This window comes from Artibeus jamaicensis, unplaced genomic scaffold, assembly GCF_021234435.1.
Source record: "Artibeus jamaicensis isolate MK-2021 breed Jamaican fruit bat unplaced genomic scaffold, CSHL_Jam_final scaffold_847, whole genome shotgun sequence".
Classification (NCBI taxonomy): domain Eukaryota; kingdom Metazoa; phylum Chordata; class Mammalia; order Chiroptera; family Phyllostomidae; genus Artibeus; species Artibeus jamaicensis.
In genome coordinates this window covers 13,570,187-13,595,837 of record NW_026522057.1, presented here as the reverse complement: position 1 = coordinate 13,595,837, position 25,651 = coordinate 13,570,187, and the positions used below count along the sequence as shown (strand labels likewise).

The 25,651-nt window shown below is 46.8% G+C and overlaps 1 protein-coding gene across 4 annotated transcripts in view; it reads left to right on the top strand.

The window, feature by feature from the left end:
- Nucleotides 1–25,651, top strand: part of EPB41 (erythrocyte membrane protein band 4.1) — a 171,506-nt gene that overhangs the window by 741 nt on the left and 145,114 nt on the right. Inside the window, exon 1 of one of the 4 annotated variants that reach the window (XM_037149207.2) lies at nt 18,385–18,525. The exons of 2 other annotated variants lie outside the window; for them this stretch is intronic. The gene's annotated coding sequence lies outside the window, so the exon portion shown is untranslated. Of the gene's footprint in view, nt 1–18,384; nt 18,526–21,620; nt 21,714–25,651 lie in introns of those variants that run through there. One more of the 4 variants, XM_053660415.1, reaches the window with a different exon arrangement.

Genomic DNA, 25,651 nt, shown 5'->3' with positions numbered 1-25,651 from the left:
GGCACTGCCCGGCACGCGCCCTTCCAGGCTTGGTCTAGGGGACTTCCCTCTCTCTCTGGTCTCTCCCTGGTCTCTCTGTTGGCCGTAGATTCCTGCTCCCTCTCATTCCCCGATTCCCCGTGTCTCTCATCTCTGGTCTCTGTGTAGCCCGGTCCCCAGTTTCTCCCTCTCCCTGTCCTCTGTTTTCCTACTAGAGTTTTCTTGTCCTAGCCTACACTTTCTGGCAGACCCCACTTCTTAGAGGTAGAACAGTTCTCCCCTCCGACAAATTAGAGGCGGGGACTTGCCCAGACAGACCCCAGCCCAAGTTTGCTCCAGAAGAGGGGAGGGGAGAACTATCCCGGTAGGTTTGGGGGATGTTATTGCTAGGCCCATAGCTTCACTTGGGAGGGAGTGGCTGACTTTAGGCAGTGTTTTAGGCAGTGTTCCCCTTCTGTGTTTCTGGAGCCCTTCTCTCTAGAAGAAGGAGGCTTGAGGAGCTCCGGGCTGGGGCTGATGCTTAGGGCAGCTGGGAGTCCCTGTGAGAACTGCCTGGTGTCAGGTCTGGGTCAGATCCCCAGCTACGGAAGGGGAGAGGGTGGGGCCAGAGCGCTGGCACAGGGCCCCTGAGGATTCAGTGAGCTCCCCACAGTCACCCCAGTTACAGGCCTGGAGGCTAGGCTGAGCAGGAGGCGGGGGATGGGGAGATCAACAGCAGGAGGCCAGAGGACTTTTGTGTGGGGGTGGGGGAAGGGGGCGGTGGAGATAGAAGGTACAGACTATCGGGTCTAAGGACCACCTACTGGGATTACTCTCTGCCTTCAAGGCCTTTCTGTGTGTCAGAGACAGACACTTCAGAAATAACTCCTGTGCCCTGCTGCCGTTGGGCAGGTCAACAAGGTGTAATAGCAGTCGTGAGATGGGAATTCTTAATTCTGACTAGGAATGGGGGAGGAGGTAGAACTTTTGGGAAGAAGGGGATCCAGAAGCTGTAGAAAGTGGAGAAGAGGGAGGGTTGGGGACATCCTGTGTCCCATAAGTTTTTCATGCAGCAGAACTGGGTTCGAATCTTGGCTCTGCCATTTTCCTGCTGTGTGATGTTGTGGTGTGAGTCAGTTTACCTCTCTGAGTCCCAGGTTCCTTCTTAGTCAATAATTTGGGTCTCACAGGCATGAGCAGGATCGAATGAGGTAATGAGTGTGCGGGACCAGAGTGGTAGCAGGTCTGGGAGCTGGCCAATGGAGGTGTTTTAAGAGAGGAATGGAGTGGAGAAGCCCTGAGGTTTCCTCTGTGTGTATAGCAGAACCAGGTAGGACCTGCCAGGTCTCAGCAATGTGGGATACAGGTGGAGCACCTGGGTGTGTAGGTGATACTCAGTGAGGTGAGGAAGCCCACACCTGTCTGTCTGCTGATCGGCTCATCCCCGTGCTGCCTAGACCAGGCTGGTGTCCCTTCTGTAGGCCCCAGTGGTGCTGATAGAAGCTCCCAGGGCTCCTAGGGCTCCCAGGCTGCCCCACGCCCCAGGCCAGTGGGGGTGGGGCCTCTGCCAGGGCAGAGCCAGCACCCCCTCTGCATAGTGGATCCTGGCCAGGAGCCCGGCTAGCTGTGCTGAGCAGGAACATCCCGGTCTGGCTGGGAAGGTGCTGACACTGTACAGGCCTCTGGAGGCCCAGAACTCTGCTGGCTGGGGTTGGGCCCAGTTTATGGGACCTGGGCTGCAGGGTGAGACGGAGGCCAGGGTGGGAGTGACTGAAGAGAGATAACAAGGAGAAACCCCTGGAGGGAGAGCCTGAGCAAAGCCATGGAACCACAGAGAAACTTCATAGGGTTATACCCTAAGCCTTTCTTGAGTACCTACTGTGTACCATAGAGGTTTCCTAGCCTCAGAGCTGAACAGGATACCTGTGCAGGGCTCACCATACAGGTTATGGTGAGCTGACATTTGCTAGGGGCTAACAGAATGAATCTTTATAATCGTCCCTGGGTGGGGCACACTCAGAATTTCCCCAGGTCCTAAGATTCAGATTTTTATGAAAGGAGGCAGGGTTTTACCTCCTTGTAGTCTGTGGACCAATTACTTTTCTCCCTGGGTTTCATTTTGTCTTTCCGGGAAATGAGAGGGGGAGACGAACCTGGAGTCTCTAACGGTCTTACAGCCCCCATTGCTGTAGTCTCCAGTTCCTGTTTTGGGACTTAGACCACCCCCTACCTCACCCACATAAGGGGCAGTGGACAGTGTAGGGCAAGGGCAAGGTTGGGTGTGGTGTGCCCCCAAGTCCTTTTCTTGGCCTACATTCTCTAAGCATAATGAGAGCCATACTTACTGTACATGGAACTCTGTGCTAAGCCTTCCATATGCATTATTAACTGATGTCATCCTTACAACCTCATGAGGAAATAGGAATTATCTTTATTTCACAGGCATTCAGGGAAATGAATCAACTTGACCAAAGTCACACAGCTAGGAAGTGCCCAGGCTGGGATTTGAACCTAGATCTGTCTGACTTCAAAGCCCAGACTCACTAAAAGGGGAAGCCTCTCTTCTATAGGTACTCACCCTTACCTGTGTCCATATTGCCTATCCCTTAACTTCTGGAACCTGCCTGACCCCTGCTGGTTGAGCTTGGAGCTCTGGTGTATTCAGGTGGGGAGCTGGGCACAGGCTGTGCCAGTGCCCAATTGCGCCTGGTTTGGGGGAAGGAGCAGAAGGGGCATCCTGTGGGTCAGAGCCCCACCGGAAGTTTCCCCAGACAGCCAGGTGCAAGAGCTGGGCACTAAAAGGCAACCTTGGTTTTGTGGCCAACTTGGAACTTCAGTATCTTCATCGGTAAAACTTGAATTTTAGTAGTTGAGTGCAGACATTTCTGGGTTCATGGGTTCATGACTGAAGTCAATGATGGGGTAAAAGGTTAGAGGTGGGGTTGGGGTAGCAGTGAGCCCGTGGAGGAAGAGTTTGGGTTGGGAACAGCTCAGATCCTGGGCTGGCAGCTATTTCAGATGAAGAGCCTGAGGTTGGAGAGGTTCCAAGGCTTGTCTGGGGCTGTGCAGCTAGTGCTGCAGAGACTGCAGGGAAAGGAGCAAACAAGGACCCGCAGAACAAAATCCAGGCAGATGCCAGCTGGAATCCTGGCTTGACCACGTAACGAGGCCAGAAACACACAGAGGAGTGAGTACCCTCTCACCGCCATCATCTGTAAAATGGGTATAATAATAATTTCCCATTTGTCCACTTCCTGGGTTATTGCGAAGGTCAGAGGAGATCAGGCATTTGTGGAATCAGGTGAGAATATGGGTGCGGGGTACTTTCAGTACAAAGCTGCAGTTCTGGGTGTGTGTTTGAGGGGAGAAGGCACTTCTGACAGCACCTCTGCTGAGGTGCTTTATGCTGGTGAAGTGCGGAGAACAGCTGTAAGAACGCCACCACTGTTTATTGAATAGTTACCATGTGTCAGGCACTGGGCTCAGAGCTTCAGCTCTCACTGTCTCCTTCAACCTCTACCTTGTCAGGCAGGCGGTGGCCTGACCCATTCTCAGTCCCTCTAAAACCCATGCCTACAGCTCCCTGGGGTAACAGCAGCTGACACTGACGGACAGTTCACTGTGTGCCAGACATTGTGCAAAACGTTTTATGTATGAGAGGGGACCCCCCCACGGCCCCAGAATTATCTTCTGGGGGGTGGGCCCCTTGCAGTACAGGCTTTCCCCGCCAGGTGAGTGTGTGTCTGTGTCATAGTGCACCAGCTGGCGTTGTAGTGAGAGGCTACATTCGGCTTCAGTGACTTTTTTTAAGACTCTTTCAATGCATTTGCCCGTTTCTCGATGGGTGATTTACGCGTGCACTGGCCCACACTTCACTGAGGCTCAGCAGTTTTTGACCGAAAAGGCATGACTCCCGTGCCCCACCTCCCCTATCACCCAGTCTCTCCCCCAGCAACTTTTTTTTGTTGTTTCCCGGGATGAAAAAACTCCTTAAAGGGAAACCGATGTAGAAGAGGTGAAACAAAAAAACAGCAGAAGCAATAAGAGGCATCAAAATCAATGAGTCAAAACTGTTTTGAGCAGAGGAAAAGTCTTGATAGGTGTATTGCATCAAATAGAGAGTACTTTGAAGGCGACTGAAGTTTAAACATGTGAGAATAAATACACACTTTTAAAATAAATAAAATCTTTTTTTTGGAGGTCCCTCATATAGTCACTCATTTAACCCTCATAACACCCCTGGAGGTTGGTACTAATGCTATTTTCATTGTACAGATGAATAATTGAGTCACAGAGGAGTTAAGAAATAGGTCCAATATCATACAGCTTGTGACTGGTAGGCCCAGGGTTTGAACCCAAACTCTTAGGTTTCCACCTTGGAGCATTCAGCACAGCTGTAATCAGTCAATACCACGTGACTGGGTCCTCACTGCACTGCCAGCTCCCCGAGGACAGGGATTGTGTCTATTTTCTTTATATTGAGCCCCAACACCTGGCACACAGTAGGTGCTCAGTTAGTATTTGTCCTTAGGGATCTTGCTGCCTCCAGTGGGCTGTGCCCTGGGCGTCCAGATGAGCTCAGGGTGGATTATCACATGGTCAGATTGCTGTGTGAGGGGCCGTCTGCCCCAGCAGGGCCCCAGCAGAGGTGGAGGGAGGGCAGAGTTTCACCCCTGGCCCAGGCCCAGGCCGAAGAGGGGGCCCCAAAGAGTTTGTCTGTTGGTGGTACTTGTGTCTCACTGCTGTCCTTTGCTTCCATGTGGCGATGGCTCCATGGCTTCTCCTGATTGGCTGCACGACCCCGATGGCTTCTTCTGGGTGAGTACTTGGTTGGCTAAGTGGCCGCCCTGTGGGCTTGATTCTAATGCATGTCCCGTGGCTCTGGGGCCACTAGGAGGAGTGAAGGGAGGCCAGGGGCAGGGACGGAAGAATTGAGAGAGTACTGTGGGATCCTACCACAACCCGCTGATTTCACTCCTGATGCTCAACACACTGCTGTGATTTGGGGGGGTCCCATGATACGATACAAGGGTCTTCGGGGCCAGACTGGACGGGAATAAAATCCTTGTTCTGCCACTTGTAGCTGGGTGCATCTTTGCACCTCAGTTTCTCATCTGTGAAATGGGATGAGAAATATTAGCTTCTACCCAACACAGGTATGTTTGTTCTTTTCTTCATGTAATGCCTATGAGGGCAGGGATTTTTGTTCAACTGTTCACTGCTGTAGCCCCAGCACCGAGGATATAGTGGCAGGTAGTAGGTGCTCAATGAATATTTCTGAATGAACCTGTTTATTCATTAAGTGCCACTATGCCCATCAGTGTTCTTTGTATTGGATTAAAAGGCTAATAGATACAAAGTGCCCAGCATCATAAGGGCTCATGAATGTGGGTTTCCTCTTTGCTCACTAGACTGAGTTCCTGAGGCTGAGGGGCAGAGCTCTGTGAAGTGAGCTCTGGGTCCTTCGAATGAGTGTGTGGCTGAGTACCACGTCCATCAGTCAGCAGCAAGGGGCCTGGGGGAGGGAGTGGCAGAGCCTCTCGGTTTCCTCAGAAGAGAGGGAGGGCTGGGGAGATCTGGGGCTAAAGATGGGAGGGGTGAGGAGAGGCTCTGCCTCCCCGTACTTCTACTTCCCTCACTCCGTGACCTTGGACGAATCTTTAACTTCCCTGAATCTAGGAGACCTCATCTGTGACGTGCATATCATAACACTTCCCCTACAAAGGCATGGCCAAGGAGAAGTGCCCAGCCCAGGGCCTGAGTGGGCACTGGTGGTTTCCTCCCAGCCCTGGGCTCATTTTGGAAGGGGATCAAGTAAAGGGCCCCTCTTTTTGGCTCCTTTCTCCTCCTTTTAAGTTCTCACCTCGCTGGGGCTAGAATCTAGGAAGCAGGAGCCCCACACTCCTCAGCAGCCTGGTCAGGGCCCTGGGATAGGGCTGGGCTCTGCCTAGTGTACAAGTAGCTCAGTGGAAGTCCAAGTGTGGCCATTCTTTTGCTGTGTGACTTGATTCAGTAACCTACCTTCTCTGGGCCTCCATTGCCAAACCTACAAACTAGGCTTAATAAGGGACGCTTCCCTGGAAGAATTATTTAATGAGATACTGGGTGGGTTAGGCATTAACACTGCTATTACTCTTTGGGTCTGGCTGAGGAGGCTCCAGGGAGGGCCCTGGAGAATTAATCCCACCACAGCCTAGGGATCCAGAGAATCTCTAGTCATTATATGTATTATTGCCATTTATTGGATATGTCTGATATGCTGGACTGGTTGTTTATGCTATTTTAGACACATTATCTCATCTAGTCCTCCCAGGGAGTCAGGCATTATGATCCCCACTTTATGGAGGAGGGAACTGGTGCCGAGTAAACCAAGTGAGTTCCCCAAAGTCACATAGTTATATAGGGGTGGAGCTGGGGCTCAGTCTCAAGGCTGCTCACCCCAAAGCCCAAATTCTTAGTGTGAGACTCTCTTATCTCCCCCAAGGAGGCAGAGTCATCTGTGTTCATCTCCAGCGCCCAGCACAGGGCCAGCGGGAACTGCTGAAATGTTTGCTGAGTGAATACATTCACACACACACACGCACACACGCATGCACACACACGCATGCACACACACGCATGCACACACACAGTACCTCCTCCCAGGCTTGCTGCTCTGAGAGTTTTGAAGAGAAAAGACAACTGAAAACAGGAGAAAGCCAGACACCATAGTGGTTGAGTCAGACAGACCTGGCTTTGAATTCCATATCTATTGCTTACTTATCTTGTGACCTTGGGCAAGATATTTGACCTCTTGGAGCCTTAGTTTCCTTCCCTGTAAAATGGGGATAATCAAAAAACCCACCTATCTTCTAGATCATGGAGAGTTCTTTTGAGGATTAATAATGCATATGAGGCACACGGTGAGTAATCAATGATGGTAATTAGTGTTATTATTGTAGGTGTAATTATGAGTATAATTTTGGGATTATAAAGATATCCCTTTTCCGACAGTGGAGACCATGTCTGGGAGGGGTCTGCTGGAGACAGGCAGGGAGCAAGCTAGTCTGACAGGTTCTGAAAGGCACCTGTGAGGTGAAGGGAGGGAGGAGACCTCTTGAAAGGTCATCTAGTCACCTAGCCATCTGCTTTGACCGCGTCACCTGCATTCACTAATACCCGGTCTGTCACAGGGCATGGGACACAGAGACGAATCTGTGTTGTCTCTGCCCCCTACCTCCCTGGGAGCTCAGAGTCTGGTTTTGGGGAGAAGGGTACAGAATCCACCAACTCCACCTTGACCAATGCACTAAAGTGTGAAATGTGGACACCTTCTCAGGCAAAGTCCAGCAGAAGCAGTGCTCCTCATTGCAGGAACCGCCTTGCTGACCTATGGAGCCATGACCTGCACTCGGGGAATTGGGGCTGGAGCGCTGGGCTCAGGAGCATTGGCGAACTTGACTTGGAGGGCGATGGGGAGGCATCCGATATTAAGCAGGGGAATGACATGGTCAGGCTTGTATTTGGGAGGATCACTTGGTGTGGAGGATGAACAGGAGGGGAGGGATGGAGGCAAGTCTCCAGGAGAGAGATGCTGAGATATGGGGCAAGGATTGTGCTGGGATGGGGAGCGGTGGGGTGCGTGCGAGGTCTGTCTAGGGGGCTGAGCCAGTGGGATGTGATAGTGGATTGCAGGGGTAGGTGAGAAAAGAGGTGAGGGAAATCTTGAGGTCTGGAGGGTGTTGGGGCCTGGTGGGGTCTCTGGCCGAGGGACATGGTGGGAGGAGGAACCAGAGCCAGGCTGGGACAGGGGATGCCACCTGTCTGCTCCTTGCCACCTTCTGCCTCAGTTTCCCCAGGAGCACCTATGTCTGAGCTAGACACTGGGCAAGGCCCCTGGTCACCAGGGCTCACACCCCCGACTCTTGCCTTGGGGGAGGGGGTCCTTTGTGGTGATGGCGGCAGGTCTGGCAGCAAAGACAGCTCTTTGGGGAAGGGGCCACGCAGGGACTGTGTGGTACAGAGAAGCCCTGGCTTCTAGTGCAACCAGTGTCACCGAATGTCTGCGTGACCTCTGAAGTCACTCTCTCTCGCCTTCCTTTTCCTCTCCTTGAGAGCAAATATAAGAAAGCCTGCTTTGTCTGCCTGAAAGACTCAGTGATAAAAATGTAATTAGAGACAATAATAATTTCTTGAACACTGACTGTGTACTATGTTTTGGGGGCACAAAGATGACTAAGACAGGGTTCCTCTGTCTCATTCAGGTCAGCGTGAAGCACTTCCGAGCAAGGCCAGCTCAGCAGGTAGTTAACTCTTTCTAGGCATCAGGTGAACAGATATCTAACCTGGAATTTGAAGGATGAATAAGAGCTCTCTCGGTGGTTGGTGGAGGGAACAAATTTCTCGGCTTAGGGAATAGCATGTGTGAAGGCTTGAACCCACTTAATGTGCTCAGGGACTGAGTTCTGTAGTTTGGTGTGGCGAGAGTGTGAAGGCAGAGGCAGGTGGTGGAGGGAGAGAAGCTGGTCGGGGAGGCAGGGCCTGACCGAGCTGGGCTGTGCAGACAGTCACTTTGCAGATGATCACTTGCTGCCCTCTCCTCCCTTCATCCTCACAACTGCCTGTTCTCACTGAGACTGCCAGGGCCCTTCCCACCCCGTTCCTCGCCTGCCTCCTCTCCTTGTTCCTTTCCCATCTGACCTTAGTCAAACCTAGTGGCTGCCTCTCTCTGGAGTCAACACCTGGGCTCTCCACCAGCTGCCACTTAGAAGTAGTGTGGCCTGCAGTCCCCTCTGAACCTTAGTTTCCACCTCAGTGAAGTGGGGACAGCAGGCCTTCCTCACAGGGAGGGGTGGAGGCTTCAATAAGATAATCCCCACGAGGGGCCTTGCACAGGGAATGGACACACGTAAAAAGGATTATTGCATCAGGATTTGAACTGCTCTGTCCCCTTAGTCCTACCCACTGCTTCCCCTCTCTCTTTTGGCAGCCTGATCTGGCCCAGAAAGGAAGGAAGGGATTAAGAAAAAAGCCCAAATCTCCAGAGGGGCCCTGGCCCACCGCCAGCCCACTCTCTCCTGTCCCTTGGCTCCCCTTGGCTTCAGGCCCAAGGACACTCGGTCTTGAGGCCTGGGCTCCTCCCAACTTCCCACCCTAGAAGCTTCTTCCTGGCTAGAGGCCAAAGCCAGCAGCAGTCTTGAAAAAGGGACAAATACTTTGAAAAAAAATGCAATTTTATTTTTTTCTCTCTGGAAGCTGGTAATCAGGTCTTTTTTTTCTGTCTGGTTGGGAGAAGAGCAAGTATGAAGTTCTGTATCCGTGGGAGACCCCATAGTCTGGGCAGACCTGGATCCCTGAGCCTCCTGGATTCTACGGTAGAGGCCGGCGACCAATTCCTTCTTGGGACAGACACAGAACCTCAGCTCAGAGCAGGTGGCTAATGGTACAAGGTCACGGGGCAGGACCGAAGTCTCTAGACTCTTTTCTGCACCATCCTATGAATGGGTGCAATATGATGACTGACCTGGGTGGTCACTGTATTACTCTGAGCCTCAGTTTCCTCTGCTGTGTAAGGGGCTGATTTTACTGTGAGGACCGGCAAATGCAGGTGAAGCACAGTCCAGTGCTCAGCTCTGCGAGTCCTCAATGGTAGGTAGCCAGTGCCATTGCTATTGTAATTGCTGCCTCCAAGAGTCTTCCCTGCCCTACGTCTTTCCAGTCTAGAGACTTGGCGTTTTGATACAGTCTCTTGTTGAACAAATAACACCCAATAAACTGGTTTTGAAAGCCAGAGGCTCAGCGTCTCCCCCCACCCCTACCCCAAATTCCCCCTCTTTTGGTTGGCTGGAACACGCTAGCCTCACCCGCGGCCTGGTTTTGGCCCCTGCCCCCAGATGCTCTCTGTCCTCCTGGCTCTGTGCCTGCACAATCTCCCTTCCAGAAGCCACATGAGGACAGTTCCCTTCTGCAGCCTTCTCTGATCAAATGCCACTGCGTTTGTTTTCTGATCTATAAAAGGAAGGGGATGGAGTGATGTCAGAGGTTTCTACAGATATGATGGGGTAAAAAAAGGGATTTGGGAGCCGGCAGATTTCATTCAAATCCCAGCCCCACCACTTGCCAATGGGGGTACCTTCAGCACAGCAAGTTGTTTTACATCAGTGATCTTTTGTTTTTGTTTTTCACTTATAAAATGGGAAAAAATATTAGCACCTTCTCCTAGGATTACTCAAAGGCTAAATTAGATAATTTGGGGAAAGTTCTCAGAGTATAGGTGGCACATCGGAATTATTGTTGTTACTCATGATTGAGTGAAGACAAGAAGAAAAAATCAGTCATGACTGATCAGAAAACAGTTCATCGAGAGGGCAGGGCTTGAGATATGTGCAGGTTTTATTCCTTATCATTCATTCACTCAGCAAATATTTTGGATTTGGATACACAGGACACAGAGAAGGGGAGCAGGGAGGCTGGAGGAAGCTGGAGTCAAATAGATCCATCTATTCTAGCTGTTTGATGTGGGATCAGTTACTTTTTTCTTTGGGTTTCACTCCCTCCACTGTAAAATGGTGGAATAGCGAGCATGATCCTTACCTCCAGAATTGTCCTAAGGCTTGAGAGAATTCAAGTGCACAGTGGGTGATCAGTCTGTCTGATTCCTTTCCTCTCCCAGTTCTGTTAATGACTGGAGGTATGATGTCAAGGAAGTTCTCGAATACACCAGGCACACTTCTGCCCCAGGACCTTTGCACTTGCTGGTCCCTTCGGCCAGGAAGATTCTACCTCCGAATACTTTTGTGACTGTCCTCTCATCTTAATTTTTTTGTTTTTGCCCCCTTCTCAGTAAATCCCTTCCTCACTAGCCTATTTAATATTGTAACACTCTTTCCTGTTGCAACAGCAATACTCCCTATTCTCCATCCTGGCATATTTTCCCCCACAGCACTATCGCTGTCCAACATGCTATATTTTATTGAACATTTGTGTATTGTTTGCCTCCCCTGACTGGAATGTAAGCTCAGTGATGACAGTGATTTTTGTTTGTCTTATTCAGTGTTATATTCCCTGTACCTAGAACAGTGCGTGGTTCATGGCAGGCGCTCAGTAAATATTTGTGGAATGGATTAATAAATAGATAAAGCCTTTCCTCCCTGGGTCTAGCACTGTGCTAAGCACATAGTAGATTCTCAATAAGTAACTGCACGAGTGGGCACCATCCTCTCCATCTGTCAGATAAGACTTTGGCTGGGTCAACCCTGAAGCCCTTCTGCTCCTGACATTTCCTGCCAGGGCACCAGTTTCAGTTCGAGTGCCCCAGACGTTTTGTTTCTGAGCCCGAACTATGCAGTATTTCTAGTTGAGGCTGTTTGGCTGTTGGGCCCACGATGGTTATTATGTCATTATTGGTAATTAGCAGTTAGGTTCAGAGGATCCAGCTTTTGTTTTCCCCCAGAAAGCAGAAATTGCAGCAGAGAGCTGCACCAGCCACCGCGGCCCAGGCCCAGAGCAGCTTCCTCTGTAACTGCCCCCTTCCCTGGGTCGGGAAGGAAGATTCTACCTGGGTGGCTGAGGGACACCCAGATGGAGGTAGCCCCAGCTAGGGACGCTTTGAATAACCAGCTCAGCTGCTCTCTTCCCCAGGTGGTATTCTGCCAAGTTTCTCCCCAACACTCCTAAATAGAGGGGGCTCCCTATGCCCCTGGGGATGCCAGGTGTTTCCCAGTGTCCAGCAGAGAGGGGCATTTTCCGATGCTCAGGATGCAGGTAGTAGGGGTAGGGGAAATGACCCTGGGTATAGGACTCAGGAGCCTGGTTCAAATCCCTGCTTAACTACTGAGTTGTTGGGTCACCTGGGGCCCACAGACCACTGCCTCTTTCTGGGTCTCAGCTTTCTCATCTGTCAATTAGAGGTAAAGACACCTCCTTGGCTTCATTGAGAAAGAGAGGCAGGGTAGTATAGTTGGCAGAGGACAGACTTCCGGAGCCAGACACACCTGGCTTCTCAACTACACCCCTTTCTGTAGGGGTGTAACAAGGGCACCAAATGTGTAACATGGGGCAAACTGCTTCACTTCTCTGACTTCCGCTCCCAAAGCTATAGAGTGGGGTTAAAATAGTGCTCACGCCATCAGGTTGCTGTGAGAGCTAAATAGGAGGGTGCAGGCCAGGTGCCTAGGCCCACAGTGAGTGTTCAATCCACCTTTGCTGGTCGTCTTATAAAGACCATCATGGAGATGCAAGTAATTACCTTTCAGGGGTAATTACGACTAGATGAGGACATAAGGGAGCAGCCCTGGTGATGGGATTAGTACCCTTATAAGAAGCGACACCCGAGAGCTGGCTCTCCCTGCCACGTAAGCACACAGAGAGAAGGCAGCCACCTACAAGCCAGGAAGAGAGCCTTCATCAGAACCCAGCCAGGCTGGCATCCTGATCTCGGACTTCCAGCCTTCGAAACTGTGGGAAAGTGAATTTCTGTTGCTTAAGCCACCCGGGCTGCGGTGTTTTGTTGTGGCAGCCTGATCTAAGATAGAGGGTAAGTGACTCACCCAGGGTCACACCGTAAACTTTTGGCAGAGCTAAGGCTAGAAGTTATTTGTAGCTATTTGTCTCTTTCCTCCCCACTGAAGCCCTCTGGGTCTCTGGAAAGCTAGGAAATTGAGATGAGCTAAACGCTAGATGGGCACCTCAGGGGCTGCACTGCCACAGCAGCTTCCAAGGATCTTGGGGTGAATCACAGCTGGGCCATTTCTGGGTGCCCAGTGCCCCCTTCTTCCCTATTCCTCCTTCTCTGCCCTCTCCCAGAGGTGGGCCAGGCTGACTTGACCAGTTTTAGAAAGGGCTCCAGCAGCCGATGGCACTGAGCCTATTCCGTGTTTCTTGGGAAATTCACTAGCCGAGAGGGGTCCCTGCCCTAGGGAGAGAGAATTAGTCGGTTAAGCTTGAGTGAGCTGGAGGCTTTGCTGGATCAGGGTCATTAGGCTCATTCCAGCTGGTGAGGGAAGGGGGCGGGAGGGTCATGAGAGGCCAGATGCTTGCGTCCCTCCTTGAATGTCTCAGGGCTACAATCAGAAGCAGTCATGACAGATTTTCCTTGGGGTCAAGGGACAGTTTTTCTTTTTTAACCGAGAGAGAGAGAGAGAGAGAGAGAGAGAGAGAGAGAGAGAGAGAGAGAGAGAGAAAGAGACATCAATTTGTTGTTCTGCTTATTAACTATTCATTGGTTGATTCTTGTATGTGCGACTAGGCATGGTGGTGTGGGGCAGAGGACAGTGACAGACATGACTAGTTCAACTGTGTTTCAGGTTCTAGGCTGTAGTTTCTTTAACCGTAGTTGAAACTAGTAATATCTCGCAGGGGTGCTGTTGGCTTGGCCAAAAAGTTCAAATAGTTTTTGCTGTGCAAGGGCTCTGGTAGTGCTTAGTTAGTTGTCTTTAACTTCATTTCAAATGGTTTTGTTAGATTGTATCGTGACAGCTGTCATAGCAGTGTGCATTTAAAACAACTTATCAAAATTGGTGAATTTTTTTTGTGCAGCCATTTTAATATTGAAAATGAAAGAAGATGCACAACATTTTTGGCATATTATGCTTTATTATTTTAGGAAAGTTAAAATGCAACTGAAACACAAGAAAAGAGAAGGTGCTGTACCTGATCGAATGTGTCAAAAGTGGTTTGCGAAGTTGCTTGGTACTGTTGACCTTCTGGCCAAATAATTCTTTGCTGTGGGGCTGCCTTATGCATTGGAAGATGTTTAGCAGCACCCTTGGCCTCTACCCACTGGATCCACTGGAATCCAATGGCGGGAGATAGCCGACATACTCAAAATATCCAAATAATAAAGTTATTGCTGAAAGTGAAAAATGTGTCTTTTATTTTACAGAAAAAATTATATGGACTTTTTGGCCAACCCAGTATAAGGTGAATGCAATAATGCATATGAAGTATTTAGTATGTGCCAGACACCTAATAAATGTAGTTGTCATCATTTTTAATAATCAGTTACCTCTAAAGTCCCTTCCAGCTCAGACATTCCTAGGTTTTATGGCTGTGGAATTTGGCCTCGCCTCCAGCTTTGGAAGGGGAATGTAACTGAACTTAGAAGAGGGCAGTGAACAGAATCCTGTAGTAGGGGCTGGAAGATTTGGGTTCAAGTTTAGGCTCGCTACCCCTATACTGCGTGACCTTGGGCAAGTCCCTTCTTGTTTCTGGACCCATTTCTCAAACTGTTTAAAAGTTAGCGCTTGGTCTCGATCTCTAAGGCCCTGTCCAGTCCTAACATTTGGTGAATCCAGAGGCCGGAAGGAATATCTTAGAACCATTCACAGCCCCTCTTTACAGTGTCAGCTTCCTTCCCTTCTGCCCCTTGTGTTCTGGCGTGTTTCCACAGCAGAAAGGACATCAGTGGTCAACGCTAATATATTTATTTTACTTACATTTAGTTTTTTGCTTTTACTGTGTACAGAAAACTCTTCACGACAGATCTTAATGTAATTTTGCAAGCAAAATGCGTGGTGTCAAAGAGGCCAAAACAGGCTATGTTTTCAGACAGCCTTCCTGGTGTGCGTGAGCTCTTTTGCCTTCATCTCAGCCAGAACAGGCAGCCTCGTGTGGGGTAATAGGCTGATTCTTTCATGTTGTTGAGATTTGTTTTATGGCTTTATGTGTTCAATTCAACAAACTTTCACGGCGCTAGGAAAGAACAGAAAAAACATGCTGCTGTCAATACATCCTAGAAAAATAATCATGGGTATGATTTAGATAAAAGGATGTTTGTCAGGTATCATATAAGAGCACAAAATGGGAAATGACCTAAGTGTCCAACATTTGGGTTTAACTACATCTTGGAATATACACTTATTACTATAATACTATAACAGGGCTTTGTTAAATGTGGTGATGTAAATGTCATAATATATGGTTAAGTGAAAAAAGTTCCAAAAATATATGATCTAAAATTTAAAAAGCATCAGGTTGAACCATGTAAATTTTTCTGATATTTGATCATTTTTAACCCATGAAATCAGCAATTTCATATGATAATTATTATATATATATATATATATATAGATAGATAGATAGATAAAGAAAAAAGTATCTGCAAGAAAAGGTACTTGAAAGGAAGTCTTCCACCAAAATATCGATGGTTATTTGTGACTGATGGCTTTTTGGTGATTGTAATTTTTTTTTTTTAATTTAACTATATATTTTCTATGAACAATTCAAGTCCTACTACTAAAAATAATCCCATAGAAAGGCATACCACTGCATGAATAGTAATTGTCCCCCGCCTTGTTATCATTTGTGTTTAAAAGGTCTGAAATTACTGCAGTTTCATGACCAGGATGGAAAGCTCTACTCTTCATGCGCCTTTGGTGCCAGGATTGGTTTTTTACTCAACAGCGGCTGGTCGGAGCACTTTGCTGGTGGGCCCAGCTTTTCAAAGCCCTCTTCATCTCTTGCCATCACTCCCAACAGACAGATATTTTCCATGAGCCTATCATTGGGCTGTCAGACCAGCTGTGTCCCTAATCCGCCTACGTCCCAGATTTGGGAATGGCTCAGACTCCAACTGTGCCCCCACTCTACCCCCGCTTTCTTTCAGTCTCATCTCTTCCAGGTCATTGGAGGTCCCATCTACCCTCCCAGGCTCCCTCCTCTGGTCACCACCTAATTTCACCATCTAATTTCACCCTCTTCCATGCAGCTGGTGTTTGCTTTGCTGAAGCTCAGTTTGCACTGGGGGAGGATTAGGACCCTTTCATGCCATCTTTTTTTCTTTGTTTTTTTTCCTTAGTGGCCTTGACTGCTCCAGGGGCTGACAGGCAGCTAGCGGGGCCTGTATTCCCTAGGAAGGAACAGGAGGGGTGATGGGGGAGACAGTGGCAGGCTCAGCTGGCAGGCGGGATAGAGATGGCCCCTAGAGATCCCATCCTGGGGCTTGGAGCATGGCACAGCCACCACCCAGATGTGAGAGCATGGAGCAGGAAGGGCAAGAAACTGAGTTTCTATCTAGGTGATTAGCTTCGGAGATGCTTGAGATCTTTAACCTTGGTACCCAGTGGCAGCCTCTGCAGGGTGAGCTGGGACTCAATGTCTGGTTTGCAGAGGCCTCTTTCGAAAGGACAGATGGGCATATGAGTAAGGGTAGTTCTCCGCCTTCAGATTGGGCAATACTCATCCCTCACCCCCAACAATTATGCATTGGGTCCAGCTATACTTAGGGACTGGGCATTTAACTTAACAGGTGATGGTGTTTGCCTAATTAATAACAAAAAAATTCCCTTTGTGTGGATGGTACTTTACAATTTACAAAGCTCTTTCATCTTCAGGCTAAGAATTAAAACCCAGAACTAGAATATAAGTCCTTCAGATTCTAAAGCCTGTCCTAACAGTTCTTGGTGTGGCGTTGCATGGCACTATGAATTTAAGAGTGGTATACAACAGCCTGTATTGGCCATTTCCTGTTAGCCTGAGACCTCCTACCTTTTTTCAGGGTGATGTTTGTTAAATACTATACATTCCATGCATCCAACCAAGCCTCTTCAATATGGTGTGTCATTGTCTAGCACTTCATAGCGCAGAGAATAGTGGTTTTTATAAATCTGAATTTGGTGGTAGGGCTAGAACTCCCTCAAACAAAAGCACGGCTGAACTGGAGGACCTGAGACAGGGTACTAGAGTATTTAAGAAGAGGGACTTAATTCTTAGGATACAGAATGACTTTGGCCAAATCATCTGACCTTAGAAACCCTCACTTCCTTATACATAAAATAACTTGTTCATGAGATGAAGAAGGACAAAGTCCCTGCCCTGCTGGAGCTTGCATTCTAATGGGTCTATACTGCAGCAGCCTATTGAGAGAGACAACAAATAAATAATACACAATTATTGGAGCAGAGTCAGGTAGAAGTAAGTAAGTGCTATGAAGCAAAATAAGAGCAGGGCAAGGGAGTGTGAGTGGAGGCAGTTTTAGCTAGGGTAATCAGGTGGTCCTCTAGGGGTTCTCAGGGTGTTTCAAACAGATAATTCATTTAATATGCTCAGTTCAGTGCTGACAACAATTGAGTGCTTAACAAATGTATTATTATTATGTTAGCCAGCTCCACACCTCTCAGTCCTTATTTTATAGTCTCCAAATAGCAGTGATCATAACACATATGTAGCTCTTACTCTGACCTAGGCACTATTCAAAGAACTTCACATATTTTAACTTATTTAATTCCTACAATAACTCTTACAAGGTAGGAATTGTTATCATCCCTTTTCATGGAGTCCAGAACAGGCACAGAGAAGGTGTAACAATTAGGAGTGCTAGGGTTTGGGAACTGGACCTAGCTAGTTTGTTTTTAGAGGCTGCGCTGTGCTGTGAGGGCTGTGATTAGATACCAAGAGACAATGTAGCTGGCACATACAGGCTCTGATGTCAGATTGCCTGGCTTCTTACCCTGGCAAGTCTAAGCCTCTCTGCTTGGGTTTCTTCTTCTCTAAAATGAAAATAGCAGAACCTGTTTTACCTTTTAGGGAGCATGCTTAAAACAGAGCCTACTTTCTGCTCTGTGGGGCCCCAGCCTGTTCAGGGACCAACTTGGCAGGGAATGCAAAGGGTCAAGGGACCTTTGAAACTTCTGAAAGGAAATAAAGGCACATAGGGCAATTGTCAGAGCAACCCGGAGTTCAGCTAGGTTTTTGTGATTTTGAGGGTTCCAGGGCAGAATTAGGAGATCATTCAACACAGAAGACAAGTGAAATCTTGGTGTGTCCACAACACTCCATTTCAGGTTTCCATTCCTTATACATCTGCCAGAAGAGGTAAAGTCTAATCGAATGTCAAGGTTAGAATGGTATCTAGAGATGGTCAGGTTACTAGAAAGGGAAACTGAGGTCCAGAAAAGCTGAGTGATTTAACTGAAGTCATTAGGTGCATTAGGAGACAGTTGGCTGGAGTAGTCTGGCAGCAACCTCCGCTTTCCCTGAGGATTTCAAGTCTCAGCCTCTTACCTGGCCCTCCTCTGGGTGGAAAGGGCCTCACCTTCGTTTTGGGCACTAGCTGCCTCAATACCCACGTGGGTGCTGCAGGGGCTGGGAGCACCGGACTCCAGAGCACGTTCGACCTGCGCGTGCGCACACGAGGCCAGCCCCCTAGCCTTTTCCCCTCTTTTTTCCTTCGCTCTCCAATCCTTACCCGCCTAGGGGGGTTTGGGGCGCCAGAGGAGCCACCTGGCCTCATCCAATGGGCTGAGGGGCCGCTGGCCCGGCCCCCTCCTTCCCTCCGGCGCTGTCCAATAGAAATTTACTACAATGTTGTGGCGATCAGAGTGGGCGGGGCGGGTGCCTGCGGGCGGGCTGGCTGCCGGCCGGGCCGGCCTAGCAGCGCAGAGGGAAGGCGGGAGGGCGCGCCGCGGAGCCTCCTGCTTGCTCACTTGTTCCCTCCCACTGCCGGTGGGTTAGTCAGTCAGCTCGCCTGCAGCCGGCGGGCCGCGAGTCGCAGAGGGCCAGAGCCCTGGACGCCGGCGCCTCCTCCTGCCATTGTTCATCCCACAGCTGCAGCGGCGGGCGGGCGCAGGACCCTGGGCCCCGGGGCCGCGGGTGAGGCTAGATGGCTGCGACTCGGGAGCGGGTTGCTGGGGGGCCGGGGCGGGGCACGGAGCTGTCCCCGAGGGGACGGTCCTGGCGTCCTGGCGGCCGCAGCGTCGCTGCAGCCTCTTTGTCTCCAGCCCCCCGCAGGCCCCCGGCCGGGGACACGGGCTCTCCCGCCCTCGCACACCGGAGGCCAAGGCACTGGAGCCGGGAAGCGGCGAGCCAGAGGGGAGAGAGGCGGGGGCCGACCTGGGGGAGCGTTTGGAAGTTAGGCTTGGGGTTTATTTTTGATGCGGGGAAACCGGTGCGGTCTGGTCCGTCAGTCACCGCACTGGGGGCAGGAGCGTCGGCAGGAAACCTACTCGGGGGGGGAGCGCAGCTTTCGGGTGGCGAAGGTGTGGGGTGCAGCTGCAGAGTGCTTTCTTCGTGGCGAGGCAGCGGCTGCCTGGGGAAGTCGGGCACCAGCCGAGGGCCGCCGGAGCCCCGCGAGGACGGGAAGGCCTTCCCGCCATAGCCACCTGCATCATTTAAACCGTTCGCCCGCCCGCCCGGAGGGCTCAACCGCGCTCCCCCTTAGCCTTCACGGTTCCCTGGACCAACGGGTTAAATCTGTTCTCTCAGCACCGTGACCTCCTTTTTCAGTTCGCGCATCTGTCGCCTTGGAAGTATTTCCTCCTGCTCGATGGGCTGCCTTTTTTTTTTTTTTTTTAAATACCTGTGGAGAGCCTGGATGGAGGCTCTCCCTCCAAGATTCATCAGCAGGCTGTTCTTCCTGAGCCGGGTTTGCCAAAGCCCGTTTGTTCTTCCCAGCGTCGCGCATTCTCTGGAGAGAGAAAGTCACCTCACATGAAACAAATTGCTGACGGATTGGTTTCTGGCCACATGATAGCGACTGTCATTCTGTTGTTTCTCTAACTGTAACCTACCATAAATGACTAGTCTGTGGAGACTTGTCGGTTTTTGGCGTGTATTGCTGATTAGGAGATAGTGGGGTGTGTGTGTGTGTCTTTTTAAAAAGAGATGCTGAGCTTTTTTTAGTAGTCTGGGTGATTTCACAGCTGCTCTTTCTGTTTTTAGGGAAAATTGCAAGAAACTGTTATGTCTTGTATCTTGGAAATTATTATAGTGCATTTATACTCTCTTGAGGATATGTACTCAAGGCTGTTGTTAGTCATTACTGTTTTCAGTATTCTCAGTCCTCGGCAAGAGTTTTAGTTGGCTTCATCCTTTTAATTAAGTATATACGCACATGTATAAGATATCACATATATAACATACATATGATATATATGTCTCCTTTGTATATTTCTTTTCATCCCAATTTTGTGAGTGTATCATTAACCCTTACTTTTAATGGAAACTTAACTACTCTTCATTTTCCTTTTTTGTAAATTGGAAACGTACAAGTTCTGTGTTAGCTGTACAATTTTTGGTTTTATGAAATAGTTTCTCGGGGTGTTATTAATATAACCCATGTAGGCTATATAGTAGCGTATCTGGCACACAGTAAGCACTCAAATGACAGATTAAAAATATGGGTATAATGACTCAACATCAGATTGCCTTGGAATGAGGGTGCTAATTCAGAGTGCTTTCTATGAGCAGGTTATAATTAAGATAAAGGTAGGCATTACTCATATCCCTGGGGATACTGAAGCACAGTATCTTTGCCATTGTGAAAAGGGAACTCGCTGGGTAGACCTGAGCTCAGCACGCTAACCCGATTCCTTTCTCTTCTAGTAACAAAACTATACTTTCCCCCCTTGTAGAGTTGAATTTAGGCTTAGAAATAAGTGTTTTTAAGCTTTAGGCCTCACCGAAATCCTATCAACATTTATACCAGTGTTTTATACCAAATGTCTTATAGGTAAGTCCTTGTACAGTATGACCCCAATCTGCACTTCTGTCTTTATTTTCCTTTTATTTTTTAAAAAAAGATTTTACTTATATTTAGAGAGAAGGGAAGGGAGGGAGAAAGAGAGAGAGAGAAACATCAGTGTGAGAGAGAAACATCAATTGTCTGCTTCTCACATGTGCCCAGCCCGGGGACTGAACCTGCAACCTAGGCATGTGCCCTGACCGGGAATCCAGTCGGTGACCCCTCACTTTGCAGGATGATACCCAGCAATCTGAGCTACACCGGTCAGGGCTATCCTTTCTGAAAGCTGCTTAAAATCACACAAATTTATTCTCAGTTTCTGTAGGTATTCTTATTACCTGTATTTTCCAACCAAAAAAGAACTGCTCAGTAATAACCCCCACTTCCCCATCTCTGTCCTTTGGCTGTGTGGTTTCATCTGTGCTAGTCATACATGTATATTCCTCCTGACCTTTTTCAGTTCTCTCACCTTAAAAGTGTTAACTATATTAGTAATTTGAAGTGTGGGGGAAAGCTCCCTATGTTGAAGGCACTTGAAAGAATTTTTTTTGCTTTGAGTTTTCTTGGAGCTTCATTAGTAGGGCCAGCCAGTTGAATTTTCTTCAGCTGGTGTTCGTTAAAACGGTCTAGGTCCTAAGTGCTGCAGCTCTTATGGTAGCTGGTGGTTGGTGGTAGGTGAAGAAAAGCTCTTAGGCTTCCATTCTCTTCCTTGGTGGTCCTTGGTGTTTGTTAAACATCAAATCATATTTATTACAGTAGTAGATATAGTGAGGAAACCTATATGGTGAGGGGTAGATATGGTGAGCTCTTTTATAGTAGGCTTTTCCTCAGTGAAATACAGAAAATAACATGATATAATAATTTACATAATAGTAACAAGATAATACACAAATCTCCCTCTTTGTATATTTAATCTTTCACCTTACCTCCTTTTTTCCTTGAGAAACACTTGTAATATCTAAGTTAACAAATTATTTTAAATGATTCCTGTTGCCTCTGAAAAAAAAGGTTGTGGTATTTTGTTGCGATCTGACCCACATATTTTTCCTGTTTTGTCAGGTTTGTGCCCCACATTTAAAGTTCACTGGTGGTGTTTTCTTGTGTGCAGCTTGAATTGAACATTTCTGGAAATTACAGAGCTAGCCTTCCAGCTCATTCCTTAGCTAATGTTCTTAATTTTTAACAAATTCATATTATGGGAGATAGTGTGCTTACGATGCTATTTGGGTCCCTTCCTCCTGTTCCTAAGAAAGCTTTCAGTTGTGCTTGTCCAATGTGTTTTCTGATAGCAGTCAAGGGGCTCTTGGATTCTCTGCAGGTACTGTAACGTGCTTACCGGTAGACTGGGACATAAAATATGTAGTCTGTAATTTGTGATGTGAGTGATCGGGCTTGCTTACACTGTATACTGAATTTGCAAACTCAACTTAATATTGGTGGTCTGATATTGTAACTTTGGAAATAGCAGTGGCCCTCGGGAACTGAATTTGGTTCTGAAATCAAGAGATGTGTACATTTAATCTGTTTCCTTTTTGTCTAAGAAGCAGGCCAACCCAAGTGCCGCCAGTGTATTTTTCCAGAAGTCTCATCAGATTCATGATTGGTCACATGCAGATTGATATGCAGATTCACTGTTATGTCTAAAGGGTTTGTTTTCCCCTTATTGGGCAAGCAAGGAACCGATCACCTTATTTTATTTTTGAGCTAAACAATAATAATTCTAATAACTTTTTTCTAATGAACAACTTTGCTTTTTTCTCAGAATATTGCTCCCAAAGGTGAAACTTAAAATTTTTGATAAAAATAACATGATGAATTGATCAGTTATGGGCCTTATTTATGTAGAATTATTGGAAGGTAATTGATTCATTGCATTTATAGTGGCTTTTAGTTAGTTAGAGAATAGCCAGATCTCAAATATATATGTTAGTTGTCTATTTAAATTTGTTGGCATGTCACTGACAGTTTATTCTGTGTCCTTTTTATGAGTGGTGTCATGATTTTTTTGGAAAAATGCAATGTAACAAATACTCTGGTGTACACATTGGGTTAGATTAGTGTTTGGATTTACTTTGCTGCTATATAATGAATACACAGTGAGAAGGATAAAGAAAAAACTATAGTTATGAACAGTATTGAGAAGTTGGTGTTGCAAGAAAGGAGACCTTGATATTTTATTTCCAGTGCTGATCTTATTTCCAATTAGCTACCTCACTGACATTACTTCAGATGTTGGTTTTAGAAAGTCTAGTGGGAGAATCTGATTATGATCAATATCTGTTTATACTTATTTTTGCTAATTATTTTTATTTAGATGGGATTGTGCCCATCTTAAAGTATTCAAAAATAAATTGGCTAGCTCTTTTAACTTTAAATAAAAGCAACATACTATAGGTGTGACCAATACAACTCAAGGAATGACTTAGAGAGACTTTAATATACCCTACTCCTAATCTTCACCAGCTCTCCCCAAAGTCATCTACATATATATGCTACCCCTAAAAATCTCTTCTGCATAGAAATTCCAGAGCCATTCTGGCATCATGTTTGTTTTAGTATTTATTTATTTTATTTTTTAAATTTAAGACCATTTCTCATTTTGTAGTTGTCTCTTAATTATCTCCAAGATAAATCCATGTGGATTAAACTGTGATTGTTTATTAAATTTCTACTTCTCTTCCTTCTATGGCTGAAGCCTCTTTGGGTCACTTTCACCCAATTAGAAATTTCCACTCAATTTCTTCTGTGGGAAATTTTGTGGGAAATAGCGGGAAAAATAAGATAAAAAAGGGTATAAAATATACTCCTGTATTGAACTGTGATTTATAAATGCAACCTGACTGCTCTTATGCCTTCTATCTCCTAAAAAAATAATTCTAATCCAAATCAACTTTTGGTAGGCTCTCTACATGCCTGAATCATAGCACTGGACATAACATAGACTGAGGTTTAGATACTCTCTACATTAATATTCACTCAGAAAACTTTCATATTATATTTTGATAATATCTGCATTGAACCATAGAAAATTATGATTAACAATCTTGAGTGAGAAACTCTCAGTGATTTAACATGAAAGCGTAGGGTTACTTTGAAATAGTTAAATTTAAGCCTGTGACCCACAAGTGCAATGGAAACGTACACTTTCGGTAATTTGTGAATGGATGCACTGTGCCAAGCTTCCTTCGTGATGAATGGCTGTTTAGCCCTTACTTAATGCTTCCATAAATTAAGTAACCCTATTAGAATCATTTTAACACAGTGCTATCTTAACAGTATATCTTTGAATATAAAAATTAAATATCTTATTAAGAAGTGTTATTTTGAATTGACATGTTAAGCGTGTATTTTAATTTACCAGTTTGATGTTCTCTATATATATTCAAATGAAAAGTGTTTCACCTTAATAATACACTTGGTGCAGATTGCTGAAATTTATTCCCTCCCTCTCCTCCGTCCTCCCTCCGCCCGGTTTTGACCATATGGACACAGGCAGAGCTGTCAAGAGCTCCAAGGATTTAAGCCCTCAGATTTTACCTGCCAACCATTTCAGTGTGCACTGGGGACACATGGAAGGCAGCTTAAAGTGAAGGCTTTTTTTCGCTACCACCCACTTGCTGTTTCTTGCCCTTTTATATTTTTTAATGATTCAGAGAATCGATACTGTTGCTAACTTACTAGTTGCAGAGTCCTGCTAGTTTTGATGGTATTACATAACTATATAACCCTTTGCATGGTATCATATGATGTTGTATGTATGTCCTCCCACACATGTGTCTTTAGAGTAATTTCTTTCCATCTGGTGTTGGAAGTGAGCTCTTTGTGAGGTTATTTTTAAATCGTCAAGCTTTCTGGCATCCTCAAGACTTGAAACAACACAATTGCTTCTGAAGGCAAGAAAATTCAGATAGTATACTTAGTGGTTTTTCCAGTAAAAATGTAAACAGTGTTATTAAAAAAAATCATATCCTGTGTTCCAAACAGGCAAAACATGTGTTGTATGTTTAGATAGTCTCCAGATAATTTTGTTAGGTAGGAAATAATCAGTCAGTTGGTGCCAAGGAAATAAAGGAGAAGTATTTAAGGGAAAGAAGGCTAAGAATAAGAAACCTGCTAAAGGAAAGAGGTTTTAAAGATATTTTATTCTCTGAAGGTTTATTAGAATCCTCTTCTGAACTCTTGTGGCATTTGTTTGTTCCACGCCAGATTCGTCATGTATTATTTTATATTGCATATAAAGTTTGTCTTCCCCAGTAAGATTGTCACCTTCTGGGGGGCAGAGGGTCAGTGTCATATCTTTCATTGCCCTCCCCATCCCCCCCAAAACAAATATTGCTTAATATAGTAGCTAGATACATACCATAGGGGACACAGTAGACGTACAGAGGTATAGGGAGAATGTGAATTCCAGGATAACTAAGATTGAAGACCTGGTTTCTAATTCTGACTCTGCTTCTGATTACCTCTCCCTGTAAGTGTGTCCATGTAGCCTGTTTTCTTGGAAAGTAAGGTGCAGATATCACGACACTTTACTCCTAAAACATTTCGGTGTGCCTTTCCTAAGAATGAAGATGTTATCCTACATAACCACAATACCGTTATCAAACCTAAGAAAATTAATGATATTTCTATAATATCAACCAATGTCTAATACATATTTTTTTTAACAACTGATGTCATGTACGTAGCAACATTTATTCAATAATTCTTTTTTCTCTGGAAGCTGTTTTTGTTGACTGATCCTTGCTAGTTGGATCATCTCCGATAGGGCTGTTCACGAATACTGGGTAACAAGCAATGCTCAACAGTTAGTGTATGCCTTTTGGTGTTTCATAAGATGGAAATGACTAGCACTGGGATGAATGATTGCATAATGATTATAGAATAATTTAAACAGATATACTAAAGAATATGTCAGGTGGCCAAAGGGCAAGGTGTGTTTTTTGTTTTTTAAAGATTTTTATTATGCTCACTGAGGTGGGCAGCCTTTAAGATAGTTCCAACCATCCCTGCCTCTTGTCTCCGTGCCCTTGTGTAGTCCCTTCCCTTGAGTTGTTACCTGGAGCTGTGACTTACTACTAATGGGTACAGTACACCAGTGGGGGATGTCACTTCCACGATTAGGCTACAGTAGGCTATGGCTTCCGTCTTGGGCACTCTCATTTGGACACTCTCTGGCCCTCTTCCTGTCACTTGGATCACTAGCTGCCATATCCTGTGAATGGTCAAGCAGCCTCTGAGAGGTTCACGTGGTGA